Raw genomic sequence first — 10,045 nt, 5'->3', positions numbered from 1 at the left:
TTAAAGCCAGAACAAAGACAATGCTTGGTGAGTTTTATCAAGTGGAAAGACATTATTGCCCTGCTTCTTACAGGATATGGTGCATTACATACGTCATGACCAAACAGCAGCGATTGGTTAAATAAAAAATTACCCACCTACCGTCGAGCGAACGAATCCTAATGCTGTGAGGTCAGACGGTTTCCATGAAGTGAAACCGACTGATGGATCAGGCTATTAGAATGCCATAATATCCTCTGAATATTGCTTTGTGTTAATATCATTCTCTCCCTCAGATCACTTCCCACAAAAGTCTATAAAGCTGTTCCGTACACACATTTTAACAGCACCATAAAAAAGCTAAAAACCAATACATGTGTCTATTCATAGTTATTTAATAGTCCACAATAAACCATTCAAACATAGACTGATGCCTGATAAATCCACATAAGCATGGTAATAAATCCACACATTACAAATTAGGACAATAACAACATAGCCACAAAATGCGCTCTTATATATATTAGCTGCAGGGGAGTGAAAGGGTTAAATCTAGGCCATACATAATTACACACTCTACAAATCATGCAGGACACCCATAAGATAACATTTCCACCAGGCTAATCCCCAGAAGTGAGAAGGTTGCTATTTATCATTTGCTATCGAGAAATAATACAGTCTTTGTTGATGTATTCATTTCTAGGCGCATTTGTAATGATTATTTTTAAGGTTGGCTGGTTTGGCCCGACTTGTGAAATTGGTGCAGGATGTTGAGGCTGATAAGGGAAGAGTCTTAATGGCATCTTTGACCTAAATCTCCACTAATCATTTTATAGCTGTGACTTATAGATACAGGAGGAAGCTGTTCTTGTTAAACCCACTGCACCAACATTTAAGCTCCTAAAGGAACTAAATGAGAATGTTGTTTTATGTTCAAAGTAGAATTAAACAATTTGGGAAAAATATAATTAAATTACTTTTTCTGAGTTTTCAAATTGTGAAAATAAACATCCAACACAAAAACTTAAAGATATCTCAAAATTATCAAAGCAATTATTAACATTTTATCTCAATCGATAACCATGATTCATGATTAGCTATTAGGGATGTAACAATAACCAAAATTTTGTGATATCGTATCGTCAAAAGTCTCACAATAATATCGTGGGCTGTCACAGTATATCAATTCACAAGTTGCTTTGCTTAAATGCATTGTTTTATTGTAGAAACAGCTTTTAAACAAAGGGAACTACATATCCCATGATGCATTTCAGCGCAAACAAGATGAAGAAATATGTTTTTTACTTGAATTCTTGGGATTATGATGGAAATAGTTCACACCAAAATCTTGTCAAGGTATTTTAAAAGCAAAAAAAAGTGTCCTATCTACAATTATATTAGTCTCTTCAAAATATCGCAATAAATATCGTACCGTGAGATTCATATCGTGATTGGATCGTTACATCTCTATTAGCTGTGTATGCTGACTATGCTAAACTTGGGACATAAAACATACTTCATTTATTGAGAACTTTAAAGTTTTTTTATTTAATTTACAAAGAGACAAACAAAGAGATTGGTTAATGGTGATGGACGGTGACAGCTTTGTCAATTCCCGCATGCTCAGCGTAACCATGGTAACAGCTCAAACAACAATGACTGCAGTGCCAACAAAGAGTCTGCAACTTAAATATTGCAACAAGCAGCAATGACGGCGCCTCCTTTAAAGCACTTACGCGTGAGTTTCTGTTTCCTATTTATAGTCGACATTTTGAGGACTTTAGACCATCCAAAAGATAGCATATAGAACGAGGGAAGATTTTTAGCAGGACCTGGGGATTTCCTTGTTTAGGGTGCATTCTCTGTCCATTAGCAATCTCACCACAATGGTAGACCTACAAAAATGTTTCGTTGTGATTTTGTTTGGTCCGATAAAAACACTAATATTCTGCCAAAAACAAAATAGCATGACAAATCATATCCTGACATATGGCTCCATGTCAAATCCCCAGTTATACCAATGTAGACCGGGCACGTCACAGTTACTACCAGTCTGGCAGCTCCACTCTCTCACCCACTCCCATCTGGTCCCCACCTGAGCCCACAAGATCCTACAGCATGCAGAAAATACTCATGAATATTATTAGCACCAGCTCACTTTGAAATGAGAGTCAAATGTAGTTACAGTAATATTGGAGACAGAGAATAAATAGTGCTGTATTGTAAAATTTACACAATTTCTATCAGAACTAGGGCTGGGTATCATTAAAAAGTTGCCGATAGGATACAATATTAGAAAGCAAGTGATAATTTGGTCCTTGGATGTTAACGATCTGTTTGAAAATGAATAAAAGTGTTAGAAGACTGGAGTAAATTTGACATACATTTTAGTAGCTGGGTAAGTGGGTCAGAACATCTCCACTATTGCTGAATTTGTGAGTACTTCCAGTTTTTCAGTGATCAGTGGATATCAAGTTGGTCCAGGAAATAAGCATGCTCAAATTGCAAACTTTGTTCTTTTTTTTTATTATTGAGTGAGCACTATAACAAAATCTGTACATCTCAGTTTTCTAAAGGTTAGATAATAGGAAAATTCTGTAAAAGGGATAGACTGATTTTGAGTATACAGAATTATACAGGCAGACTACAGCGATCTGAGCACAATATTTGACTTCTATTTAGACACGCACCGAGCCAGCTTTTTCAGTTACGATATCAGTACTTTGACTTTAAATATCTGCTGATACCCGACTGGAAATAGCACTTATTTCCTTAAAACACAGTCAACTTATAACACAAGAGATCCAGTTTTCTAAAGCAAATGTTGTGTAACCTTCAAATAACTAAGAAAACAGATTCAAGTGAATAAAAGTTAAAAGATTATGAGATGTTCTAGTTGAAATCAGCCTGTAAATAGTCTTATTACATCAAATATATGGCCCAGCCAGGAAAGCAGCGGAAAGGAATTCAAGAAACCAATACCCAATCCAGCAAAATTTTCAGTATCTACGCTGATATTCAATACCAATCCCTGTTTCATTTGTTCAGTGACTTTTCAAAATAAAACCAAAAATAGGACAACGAAAAAACAACTATTTTCTTCATTATTTGTCTCCAAAAAAGTGATGAAAATATGGATAATGATTTGCGTTTTCAGTTTTCGATTTTATGTTTAAATGAATAATGGAAAAAACGGCTAATGGCCGTTTCCTGTTTCCGTGACTTGAACTATGATGCTGGACTGAACCAGGACTAAACCAGGACTAAACCAGTCTCAGTCCTGGTCTCAGTCACAGTCTCAGTCCTGGTATGGTCCTGGTCTCAGTTCCAGTCAGGTCCTGCTGTGGTCTCTGTCTCAGTCCTGGTCTCAGTCTCGGTCTGGGCTTGGTCTGTTCCCAGTCTCAGTCCCGGTCTCAGTCCTGGTCGCAGTCCCAGTCTGGTCCCGGTCTCATTCCCGGTCTCAGTCCTGGTCTCAGTCCTGGTCTTGTCCAAGTTCAGTCCATATGTGGTGCAAAAGTCCGCCAACGCAGTTTAAATCACGAAACCGGGAAACGGCTCTTATCTGTTTTTTCCATTATTCATTTAAACACAAAATCAAAAACTGAAAAAACAAATCGTTATAATTTTTTTCATTTTGGTTTTGGAGGCAAATAATTAAGAAAATAGTGTTTTTTTTTTTTTCTTATTTTCTGTTTTATTTTGAAAAACGAATGAACAAATGATACACGGATTAGTATCAGATACCAGTATCTGTATTGGTGCATCACTACTTTTATCATCATATCGCTCAGCCCTAAATTCAGAATACACACTTAACTGTAGTGCAGTGATTGTTGGGCTTTGTATTGGGGACATGGTCATAATGTTATGCCTGACTGGTTGATGATTCTCTGTATTCCAGTTGCCCAGTCCTGCCAAAACGACCTATTCAAACCCAAATTCACCAATTATTTCATGAAGCCCTATTTGTTCTAAATCTGCAAAATTAAGACCTATTCAAACGCCTTCAAACAAAATCATTTCCAAAAGAATGAGGTAAAACGCAAACGCTCCAGACAGAGACAGCTGTGAAATCTAGTGGCATTGTGTGAGACTACATGGCAGGCTAACATTATTTTCCCAATGGAGCTCTACAAACCCGCCCACTTCGAGGCCCGTTTTGGTTCCAGTGAGAAAATTTCCCATTGTTTTTAACCATAGACTAGAAAAATTTAAATATAAGATCGAATGCTCGCTTTTGAACATCCATATCCTTAACGCAGACACATTAAAAACGTAAAAGGAGCACTATGTAACTTTTCGGTTTAGGGTCCGTCATGTGCTTGTTTCCATGGATATGCAATTGCTCTGCCTGGAATGTTCCACTGTATGACATTAAACAGATCTAACTTACATTTATTCAATTGCAGGTGCTTTCATAGCTCAAAAACACCTGTACAAATTGGCATTCTGACTGTGAGCGGTAGCGATTCTCCACAGATCTGACCTGTAACTTTATGGTTTGCTCCCCTTGAAGATAGAAAGGTTTCATGAAATACTCCAGACAAAGCAATAACATCTCCATGGAGAAAGCGTTTGACAGGCCCTCCACCAGAAAGGTTTCACAACGCAACTTAAAATTCAGCTAAATGTTTTAATATCTTAGTGTCTCAGTATCTCAGAAATTTCAGAGACAGATTTTAAATAGAACTATAGGTCTTTTGGTCATTAATTACCACACAGAATACATAAAAACCCCAAGCAAGTTGATGGAAAAAATGAATAAAAATGACAAATCTCCTGGTGCGAAGTCCCTATCATCAGTCTTAATCTCTATAAATACAGTCATCACAACATGCCCAGCTGGAACACTTGCATGTTTACAGGGTTGCATTAAAGCCCCTCCCACTTTCTACCCCCAAACCAATCACATGAGGATAACTATTAACCCAAACAGCCTGTGATGCTAATTGTCTTCATTTGGCCATAGAGTTGTACATTTGAGCCAGAGTTTTGGAAATCTGTGGAGACAAAAAGCCAGACGGCAACCATTATAACTTTATTACCAAAGAGCTCCTGGAAATATCCTTCTAGGGAGGAACTGAAATCATTATCAGTTTTATGCCTGAAGCAATTCAAGGCTTAAGGGGATTATCATAATATTTAATAATAAAATGTGAAACTAATTTGAGAAAAAAGAGTGAAGATTAGGGCTGCACAAAATGTAAACTGTTAATATACTTATCATAATATTATAAGAGTATTATCAGAATCATGAAAGACACGTTTTCCTCACGGTCACTTTCTGATCTATGTTGTTAAAAACAGACCTGGAGTTGTGTTTTGTTTCATTCACACATGTTTAACACACAAACCCTGCATATTAAGGCCAAGTTTTTCGCTCAAACAGAGAGACCTTGTGATGTCATGCAGTAATACAGGAAGTGCTCTGTTGTGTTTTTTAACTTCATTTACCATCGGAAGAATGATTTGGATAATTTCAACCATGGACTTGCCAACTTCTACTGAACTAAAGGTAAAGAGTAAGCAGGCTGGCGTCACCTACTGCCTCTGCTCAATTTCATTTCTCTCCAGCGACTAGATCAGGAATTGGAATACACTAGACAGTTTGCAAGAACCCCGGAAGTTGTAGACCATTAACCGGTCAATCAGTGAAGAGCTGTGAAGCCATGACCAAGCCAAACTCAAGCACCCGTCTGTTTCCCTTTTGTGGTACAGCACAACAGTAAACAAAGTGGTCGAGATGGATGTAGACAAAGCCATGTATTCTGTGTTGGCAAAGAGTCCCGAGATCGAGGATTTAAAGCTGGAACAAAGAGAATGTTTGGTGAGTTTTATTAAGGGGAAAGACGTTATTGCCCTTCTTCCTACAGGACTTGGGAAAAGCTTAATATACCAGTTAGCCCCATTAGCAGCACATTACATACGTCACCACCAAGTAGCTTCGATTGGTTAAATAAAAAAAGTACCCATCTACCGTCGAGTGAACGAATCCTAATGCTGTGAGGTCAAACGGTTTCCACAAAGTAAAACTGGCTGATGAATCAGGCTAGGTAAAAAGTAGATGTTAACTTGAAAACTACCACCACATGACATCACAAGGTGCAGAGCAGAGCATTTTACACTTTGGAGATGTAGACAGACTAATAAAGAAAATTTGCTTCAACATGTGTGAATTAAACCAAACACAATTCCAGGTCTGTTTTTGACATGGCTTAAAGCTCACAATAACCTGATCAAAAGACTTGTAATAAGTAAATAAGGGAAAGCAAAACAATCCCAAATCTGTGAGAAAACAGCTACAAATTAAGATGATCTAAATAAGAATAAAGGTTTTATTAACTTAGCCTTGGTTCAGTTCTAATAAGTCCTGGGGAATAATGTGCTTTGAATCCTGCAATAGAACTTACAATATCTATAATTTTCAAAGCAAACCAAATATTATCTCTTTTAATTAGTGCAGGCAGAGTTGGTTAGGCACATAATTACACTAAATAGAAAAGTCAATTGGAATGGTTATAATTATTTAAAGACTGCTATCTAATAATCTGTTATCTAATAAAAAGTACCCTGTAAACAGCAAAATATGCAGTCTTTGATGCTCATAACTCAGTAGTCTAGACCTCTGAAAACATGTTCTGAAAGCAGTGGTTTAAAATGAGATAAAATTGGACTGTTTGGTATTTTTCTGGTGTCAAACTGTGTCATGGTTTAATGGGATATGTGGCAGAGAGAGAGACCCTAACCAACCATAATCCCCCATCACCTGAGAGAATCTAATGACCCATGCTTAAATGCTGCAGCAGTAAAAGATGACTGTGTGTGTGTGTGTGTGTGTGTGTGCTGGGTGCTGCCTGACAGACTGAGGACAGGCTGAAGTCATGTCTCCTGACGTCTCCCCGGGATACGGTGGCTATAGAGAGGCGCTGATGTGCCCACAGTGACAACCAAGAGCTACCTGTCATATCGTGGCTAAAATGGGATAGGTGTAGGAACAAAAACACAAAGGGAGTCCTATCAATCATCATATTTCTACAGCTGAGGTCGAAAAATGCTGAAGTGTGTGGTTTTGTCAAAAATTGGACCCTAGTTTAAATGAAAATATTTAAAAATTAGGTATATTTAGAAAGTACATTACAATATACATAACAACAATAATTACTTTTGAGAGGCACGCTGCTAGACTTACTACTCTAGAAGATGTACAACAACAACTTTGATGGCTATGTTTAGATTTGTTTGTGGGTTTATGGGTCATTTAAGCATTGCCAATTAGAGTTAGTAGTAAAATATAATTGAAAATCCTGTTGGAAAATCAAACTATAAGCCTATCATACGCTTCCTTATACAGACACTAAGAGAGCTTTTCTCCCACAAGAAACATGTTCCAAGGAGCCAATTTCAAGAAAATATGAACTGGTGTCAAGGTGACGCTCTGATAAAGGAATAAAGAGTAAAGGCATAATAAGCTCAAGCTTCAGCCTACACCTTTTCGGTCTGTGTAGGTTAAATATGATTGTGTGTGAAATAATGTCAGAATATACATGTGACCGAAACCAATCAATCAATCAAAATAGTTAGTTAGATGTTTAGTTTAAGTCTGTATAACAAAAATGCTATAAATAAGGCTAAAAGAATAAATATTATTAGTGCTCCTGTTTGAAACTGAGTTGTGTCCTGCATAGAGTAACACATGCCAGACTGAAGCAGACAGAGTCTAAATAAACAGCTGATGTCAACATTAGTAATACCACTTCACACATTTACACTTGTCTCTCCGTTTTAGAAAGTAAATGGTGTGAATTAAAGACTGAAACCAACAAATGTCATTGTCGTCGCATGCTAGATTTCAAACATTATTTTAAAAGTCAGTTTGTGAAGTTACCCACACAGAGAGATAAATGTTTCTTATAGTGCACACAATTTTGACAGCTTGACCAAATGATTTCTCAAATAATCTTTCACTCAAACACTTAACCTAATCATACAAAACTGCGTACTGAACTGGCATTAGAGAGAAAGCCATAAACCCGCTTGAATTTTCTGTGTAATAATAAGTGCCTTATGCAATGAATGCACAGTGCAGGGTTGAATGAAATTTGCTGATCAATAATAAAGCAAAAGGAGGTTGGTGGTGCCATGTTGGTACAAGAGACACCTGACTATGCTGCTCACTCGGCTCGGATACTCAATTACTCAATTAAACAGCACTAACCGACATAAGCGTGTTAAGGGTATTTCCTCTGCTTAATTCTCTACAGATGATACTGAGGCAAAGTCCTACAGCTGGAGCATCTCTGGTAGACATCAAATAATCCGCTAAGCGCCTCGGGCCTGACTGCACCGGCCGGTACTCACGACAATAAACCAGCCCGCTGCAGCACCATCTGAATATCTCCATACAACAGATAAACACAGCGCGCGGCTTTCTTTCTTTCTTTCTCTCTTTCTCTCTCTCCCTTTCTCCCTTTCCTTCAAGTCGCTTTTCAAGATGCGGTCCATGCACTGATACTGGCTGCAGCGCTTTGCTTTTGATGCTCAACACACACACACACACACACAAAAATCCATAAAAACGCGACAAACGTACCAGGCGCCTCCATATTGCTGTGTTATAGCGTGTGCACCTGGCCCTATGGCGCGTACGCGTAACCACCCATCCCCGGTGCAAGCGGATACGAGCCGCCTTGACACATCCACTGCACCATTACCTCAAGCGAAAAAAAATATGATACAGGAGTAGACATGATGACGGAGAGTCCATGTTAAAACGTGAAAAGCGTGGGGAAACTCACCGTGCGTTGCTGTTGCTGCTGTTGCTCTTGCTGGTGCTGCTGCTGCTGTTGCTCCGGTCCGCTCTATGGAGAGGAGATGCTGTAGATGGGGAGGTGTGGGTCTGGGGACAGTGCCCGGGTGGTGAGTGCGTTCCTCCGCCAGCCGCTGCAGTAGATGTCCGCACGGCTCCTCAGCAGCTCCCCCGCGCTGTGGAGAGGAGCACCACACCGATCCCCTCCGCACACACGAGCGCGCACTCACAGGACACAGATGAAATAAAAAACGAAACCAGGTTTAGACTGTTCGAATTTTAGATATAGTAGGGCAGATATTCAGAGCCAACATACAGGATTCATCAGATAAACGTTTTCCATTTTAATTTCCTGAAACATAGGCAATGGGCTGTACAAAAGTCAGAAAAACCATAGACAGTCTGTGCTCAGAACATAATTGGTTGGTCAGAATTTGCACGTCTGAGTGTGTGGAGAGAGGGGGTGGGGCGTGGGAAGATTTATTTTATTTTATTTTTACGTATTTATTTTTTTAGTTAGATAGTTAGTTACTTAGTTTCTTAGTTAGTTTTTGTTTGGTTCAATATTAAAGTCTTAAGAGAGAAATTGCAAGTCTAAAATCCATCCAAAATAGCCTACCCATAAGCCTACTGACAAAAATACCCAGTTATCTTGGGAAATAGTCTCTGAGCCTTAAACGTGTATCAAACTGGGAGGTATATTGATTTATTGACTCATCGGACTAACCTTAATTTGATTACATCTGCTGTAAATCCAGCGCTGTCACCAAAGCACGCCCCGCGCACATGGACCACTGTCTCCGGCTTCAGAGTGAGACCTCTCTCTTTTCACAGTCTGTTCTCCGTTACAACGACAATATTGTAGAAGTAAGGTTCAGATCTGGTTTATTAGGCCAGCAGGGGGTTACATTTTTGGGAGATTGCAGGATTGAACGAATAAAATCAGGTGAAGGAATACAACAAAGCCTTATAATGGCCTATATATAAAAAATACTTGTTATTAATTAGTAATTTGCCTGATAATTTACCATAAAGTAGCTATGTTTAACAGATTCCTTATCAGATGTCAGATATCTGTTCGGTCTGTCACAGCGAGTCCTTAACTCAATGTAGATAGATCGAGTGATAGATAGATGTAAATTTAAAAGTAATCTATCAAACCATTAGGCTACATATTTTTAGTTACTGTCAAACAAATATGTATATGATTTCAATGAAGCAGAATGGTTGGTTCAAAAATAATATTCCTACTAACAGCCC

The sequence above is a fragment of the Boleophthalmus pectinirostris genome, unplaced genomic scaffold, assembly GCF_026225935.1.
Source record: "Boleophthalmus pectinirostris isolate CB_2022bp ecotype Guang Dong unplaced genomic scaffold, ASM2622593v1 HiC_scaffold_18, whole genome shotgun sequence".
NCBI lineage: Eukaryota > Metazoa > Chordata > Actinopteri > Gobiiformes > Gobiidae > Boleophthalmus > Boleophthalmus pectinirostris.
Note: the sequence above shows the minus strand (reverse complement) of the source record.